The sequence below is a fragment of the Lycium barbarum genome, chromosome 11 (assembly GCF_019175385.1).
Source record: "Lycium barbarum isolate Lr01 chromosome 11, ASM1917538v2, whole genome shotgun sequence".
NCBI lineage: Eukaryota > Viridiplantae > Streptophyta > Magnoliopsida > Solanales > Solanaceae > Lycium > Lycium barbarum.
Window position 1 is genome coordinate 3,649,455 of NC_083347.1, and position 25,622 is coordinate 3,675,076.

General features: G+C 33.6%; 2 pseudogenes; both read left to right on the plus strand.

Annotated features, from left to right (window-relative positions):
* Positions 1–137: 137 nt before the first annotated feature.
* LOC132618569 (patatin-like protein 2) lies at positions 138–4,352 on the plus strand (annotated as a pseudogene).
* Positions 4,353–6,167: 1,815 nt separating this feature from the next.
* Positions 6,168–15,673, plus strand: LOC132617447 (polyadenylate-binding protein RBP45-like; annotated as a pseudogene).
* Positions 15,674–25,622: the final 9,949 nt, after the last annotated feature.

A 25,622-nucleotide genomic window follows, 5' to 3' on the forward strand; every position in this document is an offset into this window, starting at 1 on the left:
TTTTTGTCTTTAATTCACAACCATTTCTCCTTTGTGTCACCCCCACCCCAACCCCACCCCACCCCACAAGTGCCCCTCCCCCATTCTACCTTTATTTAACAAAACAGTGGTGCTGTCCATTTTTTTTCACTCTTTAGAAAACATGGGATCAGATTATTATTTAATTATTTTTAAAAATATTTAAGGCTTTGAAATCAATTAGTAATTGCTTGTCAAATCTTTCTATGTTTGAATTATGCAGCGACTTCTAATATTTAAGATCATAATCAAGTGAGCTGTTTCTTTATTTGTAATTGGCGAAATGGCTTGGTAGACCCTTTTACTTGTTCTGAATTATCATCTCGGTGTTTGTATTCCAGACTTTGCAAACTGAACCCTTAAACTTGTCAAAACTCATCATTTTAAACCCCTTTCTCATCCGATCATGGTGAGTGTTGATACACCTGACTAAATGTCAAATTCAACGTCATTTTTTAATGACACATAAGAAAAAAATGTTAAAAATTAAATTAAATCAAATAGGCCACTTCTGCAAATTATGGAAAACTTTCTGGAGCAGTTTCTCCATGTTTGCTAACAAGTTAAGCTCCAAGTTTATACCAAATAGCAAAAATGACACAACCAAGACTAGTCATGGCTAGAAAGGATTGAACTTTGTTCTGGAAGAGGGAAATAAGGGAAAGGGTGAGGAGTGGCCACCGGCTCACATGGTGGAGAAGACGGTGGTTTTGTTGAAGGAGCTTGGTGTTGAAGCTGAAAACGAGCTCTTTACATGGTGTTTTAATGGTGGTGTTACGGTGTAGCGTTTTTTTGGTGGAAAAGAGGGAGGGGTTGGGAATATTTTCTTCTTTTTCTGTTTTTTTATTGTTATTTAGTTTCTTTCTTGTGAATTTAATATTTTTTTAATTAAATTTATTTCATTCACTCGCTTTAAAAGTGTGACACCACTCACTATATTGAGTTAGCAAAATAAATGCCACATAAGTTCGGGGGGTTTAAAATGTTGAGTTTTAACAAGTTTAAAGGTCCAGTTGGCAAAGTCAGGAGTACAAACACCGGAATGACAATCTAAGACAAGTAAAAAGGTCTCCCAAGCCATTCCGCCTTTGTAATATCACTACGATTCCATCCATGGTGCTTTTCTTAATATTTTTTGACTTTGAAATATCATTGCTCAAAATGAAATGGTCTATGTCTAGCTTTAATATATATATCTACATCCTTTTGGTAAGAATTGAATGACAAAAGCAATTACTCCCTCCGGTCTATATTACATGGTGTTGTTAGTTTAGGTATACTTTTTAAACTATTCACTGATCACTCTTAGAAAGTAAGAAGTGTTTTTATTAAGTTATCTTTTAATTAAATAACATCTATTTAGTATGATTTCTTGGTTATGTAAAAATCCATTTATCTAAATAAGACTAAATTTGAAAGGAAAAACTAATGCTAATGTAAAAACACATTTATTATGGATTAAAAGTGAAAGTTAAAAATACCATATAATATAGACAAGAAGGAGTAATATATTGGAACAACTTGTGTACGAAAACTCAGATGATTATTCTACGGGTCAAGAAGGACACTTCAACACACTTCACCCGTATTTATTACTCTCTTCGTCACATAATGTGACGGTGTTCGAATTTTGAGAGTCAAATAAATTATTCTTTGATCGTAAATTTTTTCACATGCCTTTTAAATATTTTAAATTTTTAATTATTATGACTTATAATACTACTTTCAAATACATAAATTTTATTGAAGAATTTAAAGATTTTATATTCAAACACACAATCAAAACTAAAAAAATTAAATCTTAAAAAGCAAAAAGTGTCACATAAATTAGGACAAAAGGGAGTACAAACTGTGATATGAATTTAATTGGTCTCGAAAATCTTATGTTTGTCTATATTGTTTTATTTTTTAGTGATGTCACTATTACAACTCCCTTCGTCCTAATTTATGAGATTAGTTTGACTGGATACGGAGTTTAAGAAATAAAGGAAGACTTTTGAATCTTGTGGTCTAAAATAAGTCAAAGATATTTGTATGGTTATAAATTATCTCGTTAAGCGTAAAAGGTAAAATTTAAAGTTAAATTGTTGATAAATAAGGAAATGTGTCATTCTTTTTGGGACTGCTTAAAAAGAAAAATGTGTCATATAAATTGAGTAATTAAGAGGAGTGATATTAAAGGAAAAACCTTTTATTTTTGTTTCCAACCAATTCCTTTTCCTGATAGGAATCGCTAACACTTTTCTTTCTAATAGTCCGAACGTGGGTTTTTGGTTCTCTAAGTTGTCATTTTTTCCTTATTTTGTTGGGTAGTTTTGGAAAGACTTGTTACATTAATTTTAAATTATTTTTCCTGTTGAAAGTTTCCAAATTTAAAGTTTCTTAGTTAAGTTTTACAATTTATTATTTTAATAAAAGTAACATTTGAATCCCGTGCTATTTGGGATGGAATTTTCCTATATATACGGTTGAATTTTGTTTCTCTTCTTTATCTCTCTTAAAACGATTCTTTTAGCATTGATTGATCACTAAAAAAAAATCATGGAGACCAACGTGACCATTTTGAGTATTGATGGAGGAGGCATTAGGGGAATCATACCTGCCACCATTCTTGAATATCTTGAATCTCAACTTCAGGTGAGTCTTCCAACTTGAATTAATGTCATTTATTCCCTGTATTTCTATGGATTAATTAGCAAATACTAGTACTCTAACAAGTCTGGCAAATTAAATTTACAAGTTCAACATTAATTTGGATGATAGGAATTGGATGGGGAGGATGCAAGGCTCGTCGATTATTTCGATATAATCGCAGGAACGAGCACAGGTGGATTGGTGACGGTCATGTTAACTGCACCAAACAAAAAAGGACGTCCTCTTTTTGCTGCTAAAGATATCACGCCTTTCTATCTTGAACATGGCCCAAAGATCTTTCCACAAAATGGGTAATTAAGAATGATCACTTTTCATTAATTTATTTACTGTTCGATTTGATGATGTGTAATTACTAACTATTAAGTTGCTTGATTTCATGTTAGGGGGCTGTTTGGATCAATAAGAAAGAAATTTAAATCTCTTGTGAGACATAGGTATAACGGGAAATATCTTCACCAAGTTATAAAGGAGAAACTAGGCGAGACTTGGTTACTTGAAACCTTAACGAACATTGTTATTCCAACTTTTGATATCAAGAATTTGCAGTCAACAGTCTTCTCTACTTTTGAGGTTGGTCTAGCTATATACTCTATGTATTATCACCTTTGTTAATAACATAATTGTTTAGAACTTGCAGGTATTTCTTGATATTTTAGCTAGCTCAGCCATCTCAATTCTATATAGTGATTTTTTATTCATTAACGTGTATGTTTCGTGCAGGCCAAAGAAAATCCATTAATGGATGCTCGGCTATCAGATATATGCATCAGCACGAATGGTGGAGTTGCAGCCAACAATCCGGTAAATATTTAATTATTTTCTTAATTTCGATCTCATGATTAATTCATGTAATTAGTACTGACTCTTGATCACATTTGTTATGTATATATATAGGCCCTTATAGCAACGACGGAAGTGACCAAGCAAATCCTCCATGGGAATTCAGATTTCTTTCCGGTAAAGCCAGAGGATTATGGTCGCTTTTTAGTGATCTCATTAGGTACAGGATCATCAACAAAAATAAAATTGAAATACAATGCTAAAATAGCAGCTAAATGGGGTCTTCGCAAATGGCTCTTTCATCTCCAATCTTGGACCTTCTTACTCATGCCAGTGATGATATGGTTAATTTCCATATTTCTGCCCTCCTCCAAGCACTTCATTCCGAAAATAATTATCTTCGCGTTCAGGATGACGCATTGACAGAGACTGATTCCTCCGTTGACATATCAACAGAGGTTAACATGAGGAGATTAGTTGAAATTGGGAAGAATTTGCTGAAAAAACAGTTTCAAGGATTGATTTGCATACAGGTCTACTTGAACCTTGTGAACATAGTGGCTCAAATGAAGAAGCTTTGAAAAGGTTCGCTAAGTTGCTTTCAGAAGACAGAAGACTTAGGAAATCCAAGGCAGCTTTAACAAACAACAGATTATAGTAGCTGACCATTTTTTATTTAGTTCGATGTTTGAGTTAGAGTTATTTGTTCAAATGTGTTGTAAATCAAATCCGTATTTATGTGTGTATGTAGTTGTCATAAATAGATTTATTCCTTAGCAGTGGTGAATAGGATTGTTCTATAGTTGTAACTCTTAACTACATCAATTTATTCTTTTTCCTTTCACAAGTCTTCTGCATAGATTCGAGAAAATTACTTTAGTGCATCAAACTAAATATGGACAAGTCACCAAATTTTTAGAAGCAAAAATGAAATCCTCAAGGTTTAGTGGAGCGTCATCAATTTAGGAATTAGAACATACTCTGCCACCTCAAGTGCAAATTCTGTGGCAAAAACATCATTCCAGTTCACTCTTTTAGTTTCTCCACTATTTGCTTCTATGTAAAAGATATCACCAACAATTGTTGTTGACTCCATTGTCAATGTCATCTTGGAAGCATGTCCGAAGGCCCTGCTAAGAGTAAACTGATACTATCTGATAAACAAAATAAGCACTCCAGTAACGTAGATAACAATGTCATCGATGTGTGGACTTCTTTGCTCCCCAAAACCATGAGAATTGAGTGCACTAATGTGACATGCGCCTCTCAGTTTGTTCATAACCAGATTGGCTAGAGCTTCCTCCACTATGTTTTTATATCTTCCTTCCCCTAACATGACGGACTCCTTTGTTGAACTAGTCAAATTCATGAAATGCAAGGAAGGATAGAGATCTTAAAGTTGTCACGTTCTTTTATGCCTGCATTATCAATCCAAATGAATTCTTGGCCAGGAGCTTCAATTCCCAAAGCAAACTGTCAGTTCACTTGATCTACTATCCCGTCCAACAAGTTTTCAGAAATGAACTATAGCCAATATAGCTAGCAGCATTTTGAACTGCTGAAATTTTTGCATTCTGCAATTCAACCTTTAGCCTGTTGCAATAAATCACATGCCACGAATTAAACTCACTAGAGTCCGAGAACTTTATTAAATACTTTGAGAATGCATGACCCATAGTTTTATTCTGTTCTAGACAAGTTCAAATCCTACTGGTAATGGTAATGCAACTACACCAGCAAATTCACCATTACTCACTATGCCCAGCCCTGCATTCTTGCTATTTGCATCTTTTCAGTGGAACACATTCATTGTACGCATCAAAGTCACACCACTGCCCTTGGCTAAAGTTCGTGGAAAAGCGTCAAACGCTATTGCAACAACTCCATAATATACAGGTCCAGCTCTCTGATACTATTTGTAATACGTAGATGCTCTAAGCACGTCTAAAGAAAAAAGCAAATAATTTTCAACTTGTCTTGTGTAGTATTCTCAGTATCTACAGAAGCAGGAAGTGGCGCATCTGTTGCACGAAGGGAATTGAAATCAATCAGCTCAGCACTTCCAGATTGTGCCATAACATAAATGGCCTGATACAATTTACCAGACTGTGTGCCGATATGTCTTGAACATGCACGAGTAAGGTGCGTAATTTCATTTTGCCCAGTATCAAACCAAAGTCTAACTGAACACTCAAATAATGTTGGGACCCCAAAATATATTAAAAACACCATTCAGATTTTGTGCACAATGAATGCTTAAGGTCATGATGTCTTCAATTTGATCTACAATTCCAAAAAGCAACGCAACGTTGAAAAGGGAATGTATTGAATATGCTCCCAATTGACCTTAAATATCTTCCCTTCCGCACCCATATGAGCACAACAAACACTCCAAAGATATGTAGACATTTCAAATACTTTATGAAAACCATGAGATATCTCCGCTGCATGAGACAAGGGGTCACTTACTTAAGTCTTTTTCCAAGTTGCTTTTAGAAGAAAGAAGACTTGGGAAATACAAGGTAACAAACAAAAGATTATAGTAGCTCACCATTTGTTTGGTTTTTTTTAGTTCAATGTTTGAGTTAGATCTATTTGTTCATATGTGTTACGTTTGAGTTATAAATCAAATCGATGTATATGTATATGTATTTGTCGTAAATAGATTTATTCTTTAGCAGTGGGTAAAGTAGTATTTGTTCTAGCAGTTGTAACTAAGTAGTTGTAACAACAACAATGGATGATGCCACCTCATCAACAGCCCCAACAACAATCGCAATTTCAACCACAGGGTCAACCTTGTTGGGGTCAACAGCAGCCATCGCTGCAGCAACAGTACAGTGCTACTAGCCGTAGCCCTAGCTCGACGAATGAGGTTCGGCCACTTTGGATTGGGGATTTGCAGTATTGGATGGATGAGAATTATCTCTCCACTTGTTTCTATCATACCGGCGAGGTAATCTACAAATCCTGTTATGCTAATCCTACATTTCTCTGCAATTGTTGTTTGATTGTTTAACTAGTGTACTTGTCCGCGCTTCGCGCAGTCATAAAAAAGAATCAAAACTATAATCATATTATACTAAAAGTAGGAAGCTCCTATCTCTAAAGTTGGATTACGATTTTACCCTTGCACTAATTAACTATCTAATTAAATAATACTATTTTAATTAAATAATGGCTGAATTAGAAGTCCAACTATACTTAATAGTTAACAAAAATTATTTTTGATCTTTAATTTACATTTCAATTTTTTACCTCCCATCTTCCACGTACTCATAGTCATATAATAATCTGTATTTAATATACATTTCGGTTTTTTCCCTTACATCTTTCATGTAGTAAGAATCAGCTATAAATTTGTTTAAAACTGTTTTGAGTATTTCATACAATAATTAGTACTTACTATGATAATAATGTTGAGTCTGTTCAATTACCTGCCATTATTATACTCTTATGTAGTAATAATCAGCTATAAATTTGTTTAAAACCGTTTTGAGTATTTCATACAATAATTAGGACTTACTATGATAACAATGTTGATTCTGTTCAATTACCTGCCATTATTATACTCTTTAAAACCAATATAAGATTCAATTTACTTCAAATTAATTTACACGTTTACTTTTCCTAATAAAACCTCATCCATTATGTTTAACAGCTCACTACTATCTCCCATCAATAAAGAAATTAATGCCTAATCTGCCGCTTTCTTCTTTTTTATTTTCTGTTTAATCCCCCTTATAATCTGATTCCTCTCCCCTTATCTATAAATCTTTATTTATTGCTATAATAAAGTAGGAGAATGAAAAGTTGTGAAGATAATTATTTATGAAAAGCTACATCAAAATGAGTATAATAAAAAGGCCAACAGATGGTCATGCATTTGCAAAATTATTGTTAGAGAAACTCTACCTTTTAGCTTTAGGTAATCCTTAAAACTTTTAACGAAGCTTGCAATGAGGAAAAGGGATGCTGGAAGCCTAGAATCTTCCCAAAGTTGAGATCTACTTTTCTCCAACATTGGCTTTTAGCAGCTTAATAATTAGTAACCATGGTATATTTTCATGTTTTACGAAACTATTCTTTTAGTGTTTATTTTTAGGCTCTTTAGAATGTGTGCTGTTTTTTATCAAGTTAAATTTAGAAAACTGCTGGAGGAATTCAAAGCAGCATTATCACTGAATATATGCTCAGGGTTAGTAAGACAAAGACCCTACTACAACAACTTCATTCATTGTTTTTTCACTTAATTATGTTATGTAAGTTGGCCAAAATGTATCACTTTCGTATTTCTTCCATTGAATTATTTTTATTAGAGCTTAATTTCTCAAGTTACATAGATCATCTTACGGTCTTGGTGACCAAGAGAAGTCAATCGATCAATTAAGAATTTCTTTTGTTAAGTTAATCAAGGGTGGCTATATATATATATATATATATATATTTAAATTATACTTAATTAATAATAGCAGGTTACAAGGTTTATTGCCACTTTTTTTTTTCTTGGATTATTGTTTTTGCTACTTTGCTAGAGCGTTAGCATTTGGTTCAATTTCGATTAAGAAAGTGGCACTTTTGTCACCGCTTGAGCCTTGAACTCAAAACACTTTCTGGTATCCTATTTTAGGAACAACAACGTAACTTTCAAGTGTTTTTCCATAGGTTTTGATTTATCTCTTCTTCTTACTTTATTTATTTTTAAAATTCTTTGGGGCCTTATATTAAATTTACAGCTTAAATTTGTGATGTTTCCTTATGATTATATCTTCTGTGTGTGGGTTTTTATAAGCAATATGAGTAAAAGTCAATACGTTTGTTGAGAAAAAGAATGTTGTGAGTACTCTATTTGGATCATACAGAGTAAATAACATTTGACAGTTTAAGGAAATTACACATTCTTCTTTAATTTTTATTTTATAACTCAAGTATATATTTTAATAATACTTAATAATAAATTTTAAAATTTTATGCTAATTGATATAGGTTACACGCGCAACGCACGTACCCAGAAACTAGTATTATATTAAAAGTGGGAAGCTCCTGTCTTTAAAGTTAAATTACCATTTTGCCCTTACTATAAATTAAAATGTAATAAGACATAAATCATCTAATATAATAAAATATTATAATTACATGAATCATATCATCGTATTTAATATAACCTAATGGGTTAATTAATTCGTCAATTTAAAGTAGAAAACAAAAGGATATATTAGAAATAACTCATCAGTGACTCTTTGAATTTTGAAGATCAATTAGATACCAAAAACAGATTCATGTATCATTATTCGATATGCCAAATTAATCCGTTACGTATGTGAAAAGGCAAAAATATGGCTCTTAAGCACCATTAAATTTTAGGATTGTTTGCTCTTCCAGTTCTTAATGCAGGTTCATCGTGTTGCAATTTTTTTACAGCTCAACCCCTTTATCTATTTTGGTCCCTTGAGATTCCATCGTTAATGTCATTTATGTGTAGACTTTTCAAATATTTTATTGCACTCTATAAAAGAGCCGAAAAAGTATCAAAATTAGCATTTTCCTCTTCACTAACATATTTTGTTTTTGTAATCTTCTCTCAGGAATATTCATGGTTATAATGGCTTAGAACATATCGACAAGAAGACAATTTAGAAGAAGAAGAGATGGCGCATTTTGAAGTTAAGAAGAAAAGTCTCTTGCAGTGGAAGAGTTAATCTGTGACAGTCAAATCAAATCATTTTACTTTTCGTAATTTATTTCACTCATTTCTCCTTCATAATTAAAACTTTGGAGTAGAATGAACGACCTATTCCTCGAAAAAAGCTTATTGTCAGCTCACAATATTGATTTTTCTTTTCCATTTTGAAGTCAAGTTATGATCGTCCAACTGAAATTAGGTACACAACCCTTATTTGTATGTAAATTTTTAATCATTTTTTATTGTTGTTGGAGATTGTTTTGTTTCTTTTTGTTTGTGTTTTCATTCTTGCAAGTGGTACTTAATTGACCAAACCTTTATTAGTATCCGGTGAGTTTGATAATACTTTAGTAAGTTTATGCAGTATGCCACCAATATTCATATTGCCAATTGTCTGAATACGAGTTAATTTACATATATTATTGCTTAAAGATCATTACTTTGAATGAAAGATTTTATTTTCGTTTAGTTTATTGTCTATTGAACGTAGCGTTGCAAACATTAATTCACTGATGTTGTTCATTTTCACCCTTTTTGTTCCATTTTTTCTTTTTCTACAATTTGTATGATATGAGAGCAACAACTGAATTTTCAAATAGACAACGAAAGTGTATTTTTCCGCTCATATTTGTGCGACATTATACCTAACGATTTTTGTAAAGATGAGTATATACTTTATTCACGGTTAATTTCTAATAGTGGTGACAATTTTGATTTTAGGCATTTTGGCTTTTCTCTGTGGATTCTTTTTTACTATTCTTTATTACTCTAAACTATTCAATAAATCAAACAATCATATAAAGAATGTTATTAGAATTATAACAAAGAGTAGCTAAACTTTATTTTGATTAGCTTTTAGTAATACATTCAGCAATATTATTCTATATATTACTTGAGGTATGTCGTGTATAAGGTTTAACTTTTATATATATTATTAATATTGTTTGCAAGTTCTAACGTCTTTTGCTACATATTTTCTCATATGGAAAGTCGTATTTCAATTTCAACAAAATATTAATACCGACAACAATAGTTTCGGTCATGATAGAGCAACCAAAGTATCAAAATGAAAAGTATCAAAATGAAACGTACTTTAAGATATCGATTATTTAAAAAAAGAAAAAAGAAAAAAAAAGACTAGGTGAGATATTGTCATATCAAATTTTTTTACCTCATAACATGATAGAAATTAATGTAATTAAGGAAAATTACCTACTGAACTTAATAGTATTATTTACCTTCGCAAGTTCAAACATGTACTAATCAATCATTTTGAGCTCAATATTGTTTTATTGTTTGCAACATTTATCAGTTTAACTTCCATTCTTCCTTCAAATTCTGGGCAACACTTCACGCACATGTATGTTATAATAATATTCATGTAATTTTTAAAGAGCGTGTAATGTTTAATCGGATTACACGTGCAACGCACGTGCCGAAAAACTAGTTGAATATTAATATCAAACATGATGTATAAAATTCTTTTCATAAAAATATATTCTAGGTTAAATATGAAGGGGAAAAAACATTTTAAATTGATGTATGTGGAATTTGAATACCGCACGTGCCGAAAAACTAGTTGAATATTAATATCAAACATGATGTATAAAATTCTTTTCATAAAAATATATTCTACGTTAAATATGAAGGGGAAAAAAAGCAATTTAAATTGATGTATGTGGAATTTGAATAAGAAAATCATATATAAAACTTTAACATAAATTTAGTGAAGGACCAGAATATTTCATAATAAAAGTAAATTCAGATAAGATGAGGAAAAATTAATATGATAAGAAATTTGCATCTAAAAGTACTAAACTTCCAGTCGCATATATGTGATGAGTAAACCTAAACGAAGATTAATAAAAATGTTAAATAAAAAGCAGAGTTTTATTGTAAACTAATTTCCAAACTTTCTTCTCTGATTAAAGTGATCTACTTAATCGTAATTAAAGTTTTATAGTCCATTTATGTAAAATATAATCGTATAAGATGAACTAATACTTCTAAAAAGAAGTATTGCGCAAGAAAAACATCACATAAGTAATTAATAATACATGAGTTAATATGCTTTTAAGTCATATCATTCAGAATGCATAACCAAGGTGAAAACCAAAAAATAAAAGTTATTAATACCATTTTTCATTAAAAGATTGCTGAAAACATAAGGCGCCTAATGTTTTGCCACTTCTCTTCTAGCTTTTTATTATTAAGAAAATATCAAAAAAAAAAAAAAAATCTAGCTATTTTGAAAAATACTGCATGAATGGACTTATTAAAAAAATATTGATGCATTATGAAATAAAAACAGTTACCTACACATAAATATGGATTATCCTTCAATCAACATCTGAGAAAGAGTAATAACAATGGAAGCACTGCGGGAATAATGTGATCAATCTCATATATATATATATAGTAAGTGAAATTTCAAGTGCAGAAACTGACATGTGGCAATATGAAAATTTTGGCGGAGAAATAAGAAACTGTCTTGACTCTTAAATAAAATGAAATTTATTATCATATTATCACAGTATTTTTGCGTCATCTGAGTTTAATTGCAAAAATTGAAAAGAACAAACACACATAAAATGTAATCAGTCATAAACAGAAGGACAAGAAAAGAAGAATGAAACAAAAGGCTTAGAAACCAGCAAATATAGGCTACGTCGTGTTTATAAGCTTGTAATTACAAAAAGGAGAGTTCTAGAAAATGCATAGTATCGTTCCAGCAAAGGCTTCGATACTGATGAATTTTTCTTTAAACTAATCATATAACTATACTAAAATCTCAAATAAACCACATCATTTGCACAACCTGCCAAATGAAATATTTAATCTGACAAATACATTTTAATAAAGCACATCAAGATATAAAAAATGAATTTACCTAACACCTAGCTGTGTAAATATACTAAAAAAAAAGAAGAAGGATATATACAACACAAAAATAAATAAATTAAACATTGAAAATGACTTCTGTTACAAATTGATAAATTCTTCAATAAAATTTACGCTTGCCGAACTTGTCCACCAGCTAGTTCCTGAAATTTGACTCAGAAATATGTAGTATAACATCATCATCATCATCTTAGTCCCACATTATGTACATACACATAGTTTTATGTGTAAGTGTGGGTTTGAATATTATCTAAAGTATTTGAACGATAGGTTAAAAAAAGTGAAGATGAGAAAGATTCAGGAACGTACTCATCACAATGTAGTTTGGGTAGAACTGTGGATACTCCATTATATATAGTTTTGAATTTGAATTGATTAGTCAAGTAGAGAATTAGAAAGAAAAGGTAAATCCCAAATTAAAGCACTTTTAAGACTCGTAATTTCATAATTAATTCCTATTCGTTACCAAAATCTCTTCCTCATCCCTCACACTTAATGGAATCTCTTCCTCTTCCCTCACACTTATGATAGAAGTTAAAGGTCTGCATTAAAAAGTTTTAACTCAAGATTAATGGCACGTTGAATTATGATTTAATGAGAAAGAAACTTTTCAACACGAAACAAATGATAAAAATAACAGAAAATAATGGCAAATAATGTTATTTAATGGTGTGTGAATCTTTATTATATGTGGGGATGAACCTTTAATATTTTATTTTATTTTATTTAGTAAAATAGAGAATGAAGAGAAAAAGGTCAAAAAATGAGAAAAAGATAAATATTATTGGAGGCCATTGAGAGGTGTCACATCACCTTGTCTATGTCTAACTTTATATTATATATAGATTAAAGGAGAAATTTGTTAGGTGGTTATAGAAATGGTTAGATAAATAAATGGGAAAATTACCTGTATGTCTATTGGAAGAAAATATTTACCCCACGTAGCCCATATTTTGAGTTTGCTTCCCGCTTTAGTCCATATTTGTGTATAAACACCTTTATACAAGGTTGATACATTATGTATAATCCTTTCCCCAAGTATAATGTTGTATAATATTGTATGATGTTGTCTACTATTGTATAAACTGAAAATATGGCTACGCCACATAATATTTATGCTGGGTTGTATATTTTTGAAAATTTCTCGAATTTATATTAGAAAGCCCCGTTTGCTTAGGTGGTTATAGAGCTGGTTAGATAAATTGCTTTGTTTCTTATATAGCTTGATGTTGTTTATGACTTGTAGAAACGATTTATTATTTATGACGCAGTCCTCATAATTCACTATGATCTATCAGGTTGTTTTCTGCTAATCCTACTTTCATCTGCAATTTCTAGAGGACGGTTGTTTAATTAAAGGAGAATTTAAAATTAGAAAAATTGCTTTATTTCTGATATAGCTTGGTGATGTTTTTTATGACTTGTAGACAACAATTCCTCATTTATGTGAAAGTTCATAGAGATCTGCCAGGCTGTTTAATAATAATACATGATTTTTATATGGAGTCGATTGAATTTGGAAAGATTAGCCTATCATTTTAAATTTCCTTTCTGCATTTCGTTGCAATGTAAGTAGCTTAGGTGACTGGTAGAAGAGGAGGGGGTAGAAACTAATATCAAAGCTTTGAAAAAGAACAAAAAATTGGAGGTGAACTTAGAAGATGATTGTTTAATTAAAGGAGAAATTAACATAAGAAAGTCTGTTTTCTTAGGTGGTTATAGAGCTGGTTAGATAAATTGCTTTCTTTCTAATATAGCTTGGTGATGTTGTTTATGACTTGTAGAAATAATTTCTTATTTATGATGCAGTCCTCATAATTCATAATGATCGCTGTTTGTTGGGTGACGGTAGTTAAAAGTCGTTTCTTAGGTGGTTATAAAGCTGGTTGATTAGTCGTTTCTTAGGTGGTTATAAAGCTGGTTGATTATGTGTTTGCATTTGTATATTGAGTCTGATTGAATCTTGTTCTGCGAATCCTACGTTGGGCTACAATTTTAGAGGACTATTGTGTAAATAAAAGAGAAATTAATATTAGAGAGTCTTAGTTTCTTTGGTGGTTAGATAAATTGCTTTCATCTGATATAGCTTGGTGATGTTGTTTATGACTTGTGAAAACAGTTTCTTATTTATGATGTAGTCCTCATAATTCATAATGATCTGTCAGGCTGTTTCTGTGATTGTTTAATTAAAGGAGAAATTAATATTAGAAAGTCCCGGTTTCTTAGGTGGTTATAGAGCTGGTGAGAGAAATTGTTTCTTTCTGGTATAGCTTGGTGATGTTGTTTATGACTTGTAAAAAACAATTTCTTATTTGTGATGCAGTCCTCATAATCCATAATGATCAGTCAGGCTGTTTATTGGGAGATGACAGTTAAAAGTTGTTTCCTCTTCATGTTGAGCCAGCTGATTATGTGTTTGCATTTGTATATGGAGTCTTTTGAATTTGGAAAGATTGGCATATCATTTTAACATTTCCTTTCTGATTTGGTTGCAACTTTTTAAAGTGGCTTAGGTGATAGGTGGAAACTAATATCAAAGCTGTGAAAAAAGAAGGAAAATTGGAGGTGAATTTAGAAGATGTATTGAAGGGTTAACATTGCCTAGAAGAGGAGAGGGTGGAAACAAATGCTAAAGTTCAATATTTGCCTTAGTGTATCATTGTACTGCCTCTTTGTTTTTATTTTGCACTATCATAATAGCTTCATTGTTTTTTGCGCAGCTTGTTTCTGCTAAGGTCATCAGGAACAAGCAAAGTGGCCAGTCTGAAGGTTATGGATTCCTTGAGTTCAGGAGTCATGCAGCTGCAGAAACTATTTTGCAGACGTATAATGGCACCTTGATGCCAAATGTGGAACAAAATTTCCGTATGAACTGGGCATCTCTTGGTGCTGGTGAGAGGCGAGATGATTCACCCGAGTATACAATATTTGTTGGTGATTTGGCTGCTGCTGTGACAGATTATGTGCTACAAGAGACATTCAAACCAGTATATTTATCAGTAAAAGGTGCAAAAGTTGTAACAGATAGAATCACTGGACGTACCAACAACCAAGGGATATGGATTTGTCAAGTTTGGTGACGAGAGTGAACAATTGTGTGCTATGACCGAAATGAATGGCGTGCTTTGTTCAACTAGGTCCATGAGGATTGGCCCAGCTGCGAACAAGAAACCAGTGTGTACCCCACAGAAGGTTATGGCCATGTCCCCCTTTCATCTGCTATGCTGAAGTGGAACTTTCCTGTTCATTTTTTGGTGTTTTGCGGTTAGAGCTGTACTGTTTGTTGTCTGCATTCCTGATTTTGATGATGCCATAAATTTCTTGACGTGCTCAGAGTCTAGAAGTTGATTGTTCTTTCAGCTTTACACTTGAAGAAGCGGAGTCTTTAAAATCCTTTTCTTCCAGTACTTAACTTTCTACACTTGGGGGCATTTAATTGTTTCAAAATGTGCATAAACTTACAAAACTTGTGTTGTCTCAAAGCAGGAAACAGAGAGGCTCTCAAATGGGGGCCTGGAACTGATTTCAGCTGAAATGATTCCACTTTAGTGCGTGGCCTCATTTTATGTCAGTTTTTTGTTTATGTCACGCTTCCTTACTTCGCATTCTTGTGGCATTCTTATGCTACATTCAGTTAATTTCCGGTTACTGAATTACTATTACAAGTTTTTTTTTTTTTGAGACGTGTAACAGAATTACTATTACAAGCCTTAGTAAACTTATTTCCATTTCTATCAAGTTTAAATTTCCTTCCTTCATTTTTACCAGTTCATTTAATTCCTCGGCTTTTCAGTTAGGATCCATCTTGTACACCTTTTAAATAATGCTGCCTCAAGCTGTTTCCGTACATTTCCTTACAGTTCTTTCCTTACTTTATGTGTCACGTTCACACCAGTCTGTGTTAATGGTGTATGCTACTAATTCTGGGAACTCAACTTCATTTTCGTAGGCCAAAGTAATGTAATATTGGAGATGCAAAAAAAAGTTGTCACTAGTTTTGTAGGATGCCTTTGGTTAATGCCTTGAGGTGATTCTATCTTTTCAGCTCTAATAAATTTGTCGAACAGTACTCTTTCCTTTCCAATTACTGTCCGTTGGTTTCATTTGTCGAATTGTTCAATTGGAGATTTGAAAATGACATTTAGAGATTAAGAAACTAAATGAAAGATTCTTCAAGTTCTAGTCTTTGGTAAAATACTGAAATACATAAAAAATGGATTTGCGAAGAGCAGCTGACTAAATTGGAAATCGGGGAGTGCAGACTTTCAATACTCTTAGCATGTACCCCGTAGAATTAATCGAGGTGCCCACAAGCTGGCCCCGACACCACAGTTACTTAAAAAAACTCACAGTACTTCGTCCATTCCAGTTGTTATCCACTGGATTTCATTTTTTGAATTATTCTATTGGTCATTTGAAACTAATATCTAGAGATTTAGGAACTAAATAAAATATCACAAGTTATAATCTTGTGTTTCCAAAATACTGAAATATTGAAGACAATTGACTTGTGAAGAGTAGCTGACAAGAACTTCTAAATGAGGGGGAAGTAGAAACTTGTAGATCAAATAAGCTGTTCAGTACATATGTCGGCTTACTTTATGTAAGGATAAGGTATGGATGCTATTACTGGCATAATGTGAATTGTTGGTCTTTATGGGAATGCTTAGAGATAATATGTTAGCTTCAGAGGGGCCTTTCTTCCATCTCTGATCTGTTCCTTGGTTGCGATTGTGATATCTGCTTTGGAAGTTCAAAAAGTTTGACAGACAAGAAAGGGTAGCTCAAGTGGAGAACCCCCTCCACCTCCAACGGTTGTGGGTTCGAGTCACCTTGTTAGATATTAAAAAAAGTTCAGATACTTTTTACACCGTCTTGATCTGTTAATTTTTAAATCGTTTTGATTTTTCAAAAAATACCATGTGAATATGTCCTCTAATTATACTTGTAGGAGTGTCTTATAAGTGGACTGTAGTTATCAATATATGATGGAAGACTGATACACTGAGAACGTAACACTGATACTTTTCATAGGATACCACAAACTTTTTTTTAAACTGGATTATGATTCATGCATACTTTGCTGATATTTCTAATGCCGCATTTAAGAATTAGAAGGACTTGTTGACTGTCTGAAGTCGGTGGTGCTGTTTGTTCAATTGTTCTATAAACAGTTCTTGAGCTCCTCCAGCTCATCTCCCTATGAACTGCCTTAGCAATTTGTTTTAATAAGGGTACATGTAACTAACCTAGGACTTAAAAATCCATGACTTTGGAGGGGCATGCATTCACTGTAGGATATAAAGTAATGCTTCTGGATGCTTCTTTGTTTTAATTTTGTGTTTTTTCTGTGCTTGAATGCATTCATTTGTTTCCCTGCTCATTGATTTTCTTTTCCGAGAAGATGTGGTGGTGAAGTGTGAAATGATTGTTGAGTTGGAATGTGGAGTGTTTTTGGTTATACTTTCTGTTTTAGAAAGATCCTCATACTCTGCATATATAAAGCTTAGGTCAATTATGCTTTTGTGTCACTGTCCGTTTCCATCTACGTGTTGGAGAGTCAAATTTCTAACCCTAGATGCTAGCACTTTTTGATGACTGCATTTCTACTCACATTTTTTTACCATTGCAGCTACCTCTAATACAACGGTGGGTAGCTTGTTTTGATGTAAAGTTTGTTTTTCTAGTATATGCACTTCTAACTGTTCATATTCAAATGTGCAGATATTTGTTGGTGGTTTGGATCCCAGTGTTGCTGAAGAGCATTTGCGGCAAGTGTTCTCCCCATACGGTGAATTGGTTCAAGTGAAAATAGTTGCTGGAAAGCGCTGTGGCTTTGTTCTGTTTGGTAGTAGGTAATGTCAGGTGCAATTAATGTCTCTGGCTAGATATTTTTCTGCATTCTTTTCTCATGTTCTATCACACGCCACTTCCAGAGCTTCTGCTGAGCAGGCTTTGTCAAGCTTGAATGGAACACAATTGGGAGGACAAAGCATTCGACGCCCCTCTAGGAAACAATTTTGTGGCCTATCTTTGTAGTGTTAAACTTAGATATATCTGCTACGTACTGTGCTGACTCTGATTTTCCTATGTAGTCCGACCAGACTCAATGGGGTGGTGCTGGCACGGGTGCTGGAGCGTATTATGGGTATGCCCAAGGATACGAGGCTTATGGATATGCTCCACCCGCTCAGGACCCTAATATGTATTACGGGAATTATCGCAGGTATGAGAAATCTGGCCTTGAAGATCTGTCTAGCTTGCATTTTGGTGTTTAGATGAGGAACTATAGTGGGTTATCAACATTTTTGTTGATTACCATGCTAGTTCAGTAAGTACATGGGTTTGTAGTTTCATCAAATATATGCATTTTGGTGTGTAGATGAGGAGCTGTAGTGGTTATCACTTTTTGGTTAGTCTAGGGGTTCGCTGGGGCTTTCTTATGGCTATACCTAATTCTTCTTCAACAATCTTTACTCATTTGTTGTTTTCTTTCACATTTGCAGTGATGTTGCCTGTTTTCAAGGAAGCCAAGAAGTAGACGGCATTCGAGTTTCCAATGCTTAGGCTGATCTTTCCAGTCGATGCGATTGGTTGTATAATGATTTGATGAACTGAGTGATCGTGTGAGTTTTTGTGGGACATTTTCTTTTCTTCTGTCTGTAACGTCAGTTTGCTATGAGGTACTGTACTGAAACGTTCTGAGCAGTATCTTGACCTAATATCCAATTACTGTGGCCGATGCTTATCTAGTTTGTTATGAATTTATATGTCTAAAGTTGTTATGTTGTTTCTTAGTATTTTGGATTTGCAGTTTTTGATTGCTTTTGGTAAATGTCCCCTTAAATTCATGTTAGACGTGGTGTGGAGATTTAATTGCGAGATTTAGTTGCGAGCAGCGTTCAAGTTAAAGCAGCATATAGTGCATGTGATTAGGGGCGGAGGTACATGACGCCAAACGGTGTTGGCCAGAAATATTTTTTATTTATATATACATAAATAATTTGGCGAACCAAAACATATACTGGTTATATATAAATAAAATGACACTGCTCGATAAAAGTGCTTCCGTCCGCGCGCTGGTTTAGGCCTTTAGTTTTACTATCGAGGTCGAGTGTTCGAATCTGGCCAGCCCTAGTGACTTTTTTTTTTAGCATTGTTTGGAAAATTTACTGAAGTCAGGTCTTGATCCTTTGATGCCTACCCAAAAATAAAGTTTCTAAACCAAGTAAATCAACATCCATCAAATTCATATAGCTGCCAAAAATAAGTTATTGCCTTTGATGAGCTTATGAGTGGTTGTTTTATGGATTGTATAAAAAAAATTATTTAGTAATATTTTCAATGAGTGTATTATAGATATGTTTCAAAAATAGAAGCTCATTGAGGAGAGATGTAATTTTATACTTGAATAGTGTTTTTCTAAATTATGATGTCATCATAGTGATTTATAAGTTATTGTCTTTTTTTTTGTGGTAACTAAATGTATTATTTACCAAGTGAACAATTCAGTACAAACTCCCAGACAAATTGAGCTACTAGCCTCAAATCTGTCTCATTCAACCAATACACTCTATCCTCCTATACATAGCTACTTTCAAGGATAGTAATTCATTTGGGCTAACTTGGCAGCAAGCTTCTTATTCATGGATCCACGAACAAAGACATCCCGGATAATCTGTTTGACCCAAGCCTTGTCTTCCTTCTGTCCTTGTGAGAACACCCGAGCATTTCTTTCGAGCCATATATGATAAACAGCCCCAGCTAGACACATCCTATAGATATGTGCCTGCACACTTCGACCAGATGCGTTGCTAGTTGCCCACGATTTCTCTTCTTGCCATCGTCTTACAGTCCTAGTTATGCTCTGCCATTTCAGGAGTTTGGTCCATACTCTCATTGAATAGGAGCACTCAAAAAATAAATGATTATGGCTCTCATCCACGTGATCACATAGAGGGCAAGTAGCTAAATCTATTATTCCCCATTTCAATATTCGGTCCTTTGTGGCCAGCCTTTCCATTAATGCCAATTGCAAAGTGAAAGTCCATTTTGGGCAGCCGAGGTTGTTGCACGTGAGTCTCCTCCAGTCAACTTTAGGGAACTGACCCCCCCCCCCCCCAACCCCCCAATCAAAGTGTATACTTTTTTTTTATATAGAAAACTTGGCCTGTTGAATAAAAAATTCTTCATCACATGAGATAGCATCCAAGTATTTTTTTTGCATTGATGATCTTATTCATAATCCAGGATGCTTGTTTATTTTGAGCATCCCACACTGATCCCTGCTTTATGTAGTAAGTTATTGTCTTTGCTGAGCTTTTGAGTAGTTATTTTGTGACTTGTAAAAAAAAGTATTTAGTAATATTTGTAATGAGTTTATTATGGATACATTTCAAAAAATAGAAGTGTTGACACCCAATTTTGTCCCGCCTCTCTTCCAAAATACCTATTTATGCTCCTAACATTTTGTGAAAAATTAAAAATATATATATTATATTTTACTATGATTATTAGCCTTTTATCAAAGCCGGGGTTTCATTATTATATTACAGTTACTAATTATTATTATTATTATTATTATTATTATTATTACAGTTCACAATTTTTATCATTTTAGCATTTTACCAGCTTACGCACACACATCGCATTTATCTTTGCATAATTAAACAATAGTATTTATTTCAGTGCGAATTGTCGGAATATTATTGCACGGCTAGTACAACGCCACTTTTATCCGAGCATTGAAGATTGCATATTTTGTATTGAGAAATATTTAACACAAGTTATTTAGACAGGTCTTTTATTTAAATTTAGAAGCCAAACTATTCTTTGCACTCGGTCCGTATTTTGACTTACCGGACCCCAAATCAAAGTCCGATTAACCCCTAATATTTTTTGGACTAGTCCATATCTCTTATCTCAATTTTTAGAATAATTCGTGTTTTAATTTATGAGCCTATTCTCTTAATACCCGGTCTAAAAAAATTGACCCAGTCCATTTATGGACTGGGTCCGACCCATTTCGTCCAAAAGGGGGAAACCCTTAGGTTTCCTCTCATTTTCATCATCGCCTCTTCTCCGCCTCCCTTCCTTTATCCACCACCGTCTCCACCATCCTCGTCCATCACCGCCTCCAACCTCCGCACCACCACCTCCACTAATCCACTCCGTCGCCACCCCACCACTTCACCCGACATCTCTGACACTCCACCACCGTCCGACACCTCCACTCACCCGACATCTCTGACGCACACGCACCCCTCTGTCATCTCCACCGCACCTTTACCCCCACGCGTCTGACCTCACCACCTTCGTCTGTCGCCACCACCTGACACACCCATACCCTGACACACCCACTCCTCTAACACCCACGTTACCCCTGTCACACCCACGCTACCCTCACCATCACCCCCAGCTCGTTTTGTCTCCCCCGCTCCTCTCTCCTTTTTTCCTCAACTCAAATGAGCCAAAACCCTATAAATGGTCGGCGTTGAATCCGAAATTGGGGAGGTGGGAAAACCCCCAAAAATTGCCTTGCAAAACGAGAGGTGAACCCGAAATCCCCTTTCAAAAAATGAGTTCTTGAATCCCCATAAATCCCCTACAAAAATAGGGATTTCGAGTCGCAAAAAATGCTCTGAAAATCAAAGTTCTGAAACGAGTTTTGAAACCCCAAAAAAGCTCTAAAATATGAGTCTTTTAATCACCTAAATTCCGAGTTCTATTAGCACTTTGATCTCGTTTATTTATCAAATCAGAATACTACATCAATTTTATTCTATTTTCATTGGTTTTGGTATCACTGTGAATCCGAGCATCGCAAGCTCGGATTCGATAGTGTTCGAGTGGATATCGAGACCTTCGCCTCACTTCGCTGCACCCGAAGAAGGTAATTCTCCATTCCCTCTTTTGTTTCTGCTGCATTTTTATTGCTCCGTGTTATTCTAGTTTTACTGTTCCGTGATTCAAGCATGTTTGTTTTAGTTAAGTTATTTTAGTTTGATAGGCAAGTCTGAGTTGGTTTGCTTGTATGATTGAAGCATGTTTAAGTAGAATAACGTAGTCCAGTTTGTTTTAAGTATGTAAATAAGTCCTCCTTATTTAGTCGATTTTGGTTTAGCAGTTTAAGATGTCCGTGTGTTTATATGCTAAGTTCAATTCGTGTTTAGCTTCTGTGTTAGTTGACTTGGTTTGTACGGTTAAGCCATGCTTCTCGTATGATATTTTAATTTAGTTGGTCAGTCTAATCATATCCTTATGTATCCTAAATCTACTGCTGTAGTTCTCCTTCTAAATCCTCTGCATTTCTTTTGTCGTTCTTTAGTCGTTCTGTTGGTTTGTTCCTACTCTTCTGCTAATTCCTTTGGCTATATCACTACTGCTGCCTGCACTATATGAATTGCTAGTCCTTCCTTCTCTTAAATATGACTGAATTCGAATATTTGTTTAGAAGACCTTAGGACAGCATGAGTTCCTTTTATGAAGTAATTACAGCATGGTCAGCTCTGTCCCTTTTTATGAGTGAACTGGAATAAGTGTAAAACTTAAGCTCTGTAGCTGCCATAATATATAAGACAACTGAAAATCTGATCCTGTGTTTGATCTGAATCATGTTCAGTTTGTGAAGCCTCCTGTGTTTCTGAGTTTTAGCATGACTAACTGCTGGGTTGTTTCAAAAGTATTATATGATTAGGTTGCTGAAATTGAGAACATAATAAAAAACAAAAAGGTAAAAATCCCTGTCTTAATTGCTGGATACACTGTGAAAGAATATGCCATTTGAAATGTTTAGAAGTCTTCCTTTTCCAACTATTCTTCTTCTCTTTGGTCTTCCCTGTGAAAAGTTTCCCCACCTTCTATCCATTTCTCATGTTTGCGTTTGTCTCACTTACCTCGTCTTGCACCCGCATCTCTTTGTTTTATTTGCTGCACTCTTCTGTCACTAGCCTCTGTATCTGCTATATTGAGCATGAATCATTAGTCAGGTTGGTCCTTTGCCTTTTAGAGGAGTGTGTGTTGGATATATTAATCCTGCCTTTGTGCCATTGAGGTCCTTATAGTATGAATCTCCTGTGCATATATTTGCGCATTGCCTCCTATACTGCCTATGCTTAAAATGGTCGCCATGTGGCACATGTTAATGTCTCTCGTATGGTCTGAAATCTATCAAAGTTTCTCAGCATGAATTAATTCAGGCACGTAGTTGCTTTAGCTGTTCCATTGGCTGTCACAAAGCATGTCCTATTTATGGTTTCCCTTAACGTGTCCTTGGTACATTTATGCTGAGTTTTCGCTTAAGTCTTGTATGTTATGGTACGAGCGAATACGTCTGGTTACGTCTCTGAATGTATATGACGTGTATACTTTCTTCTATACCTCCTCATGAATGTGTGTATATGAGATATACCTAAATATATACAGTGTATATGTAACCTATGGATGTGTTTTTTTAGTTTAGTTTTATATGTTTAACTTATTCATCGGTTAGATACTAATTTTTTTCTTTATTCTTATGCATGACTACCGCGTACGAGTCTTGGACTCATTATCTTCGCCATTTGGTGTTGGGGCCGAAACCCAACATTATTTCTCTCTCGAGTCAGCCCACCCGCAGCAAATAATAAAAATCTGGGCCGAGGCCCAGGCAGCAGCAACAGCAGCAGTACACAAAACTGTTACTGGGCCAAAACCCAATAACAATCAGATCCGCAACAATCTTGAACATGGGCAGAACCCATTTATTTTCTAATTTCAGCCCTTTTTTTGTTTGGTGCATTTAACTTGTATTATTTGTCTAACCCATGGCTCTGCTTTATTTTCGCAACTTAGATAAATTATGATAAATTTAGTGGGTTAACCTTAGTATAATGGGGTAGTAAATTTAAGAGAGATATTAACATTAGTTCCATAAGTTTCCTTCCCTTTTATGTTAAAATTATTTGTGGTATTTATTTTTAGAATAATTGATTCGCAAACTAGCATACCTACATGTTTTATTCTTATTATCAAAGACATTTTAAAATATCATTAATACACACATTTAAACTCTAGTATACTTTATAAATAACTTTTCAAGTTTGAATCAATCATGTATTTTTAAATTAAGCATAATTAAATAAAATTTAAAGAAAAAGGGGAAAGGAAACATTATCGTCTTTTGCATATTATTTATAAAATAGTTTCGGATTATTCTTTGTATAATTTTGTTCCAGGTATAAATTGACCAGTTTTTTTTCTCTTAAAAAAGCTTCTATCTATATACAAATCATTATATTTTACAAATCTCATTTTTGAAACAAAAATTATTATTTAAAGCTTATTTATAAGTTTTATTTTTTGAATGGACTACTAGGTATTTCTTCAAGTTAGTCTAAATAACATTATTATGTTTTCCTTTAAAACCTTAACGATATTTTCAACCTATTTTCTTAAGGTTTAAACATTATATTTAATCTAAATTAATTAACCTAAGTTGGTCGGATAATCGTAAGTTAACGGATTCTAAAGGATGCCTAACCCCTTCCCTTTAGAATAATATAGAGCCCTTACCTAGAATCACACCGGTTAAGTAGACTATTAACGGAGGTTTAGTTTTTAACTTTACCTTAGTTAACCTCTAGGTGTCCTAATTCACCATTAAATTAATTAGGTGGCGACTCCTTAAATAAAATAAACAGGAATCACCAATACGTCATACTCCCTTAAATCAACCCGGTTAAAATGGGGTGTGACAAGAAGCTCATTGAGGAGAGTTGTAATTTAACCCCTTAATTGTATTTTTCTAAATTACGTTGTTGTTATAGTGACTTATTCATTTGTTCACTTCAGAAGTGACTCAAGGTGGGGAGACTAGTGAAAGCTTCGCTTTACGCCCCTAAAAATTTGAGGCTCCAATTTTTTTAATTAATTGTCAATTTCATGATTTGAGCTTCGGTTAAACAATATTGTAGTTTGTAGAAATATAAAAAAGTAAACAATAAAAAGAAAAACTGTCTACTTTTATTGTAAAAATATTTTAGAATTTTGCATTAGACTACTGACATCTTCATATTAGTAAATAAATTTTATACACCAATATCCTACAGATTGTATTGCTAAAGCATGGTTAACATCTTATTAACTTGAATTAATACTTATTAATATAAATGATAGCAATAATATTATTAAGTGAAATTAAGGACTTTATGTTGTTACAAAATGGTGTAGATATACCCCTGTCGTTACAAAATGGTGCAAATATACCCTTTTCGCTGACGGAATTTTTTAAAAAATCATTTAGGTTATTTATTAATTAAACAAAATGCCATGTGACTTTTAAAAAAGGTCTACCCATTTTTTTTTAGTAGACATACTTTTCTAAAACGACATAGTATTTTTTTTGTCTTCTTGTAACACCTCGTATCTTAGAACTCATGTTAGACTCGTAACGTTAGAGTTTTAGAGAAAATTTTGAAAGTTTGTACGTATTACGAAAGTGGTTGACCAGCCTACTTCGGGCACCCGTAACTCCTTGATTAGTTGATAATTTGAGAAAACTTAAAACATGAAAGTTGTAGCCTTTTGAAATAGATTTCCAACGGTA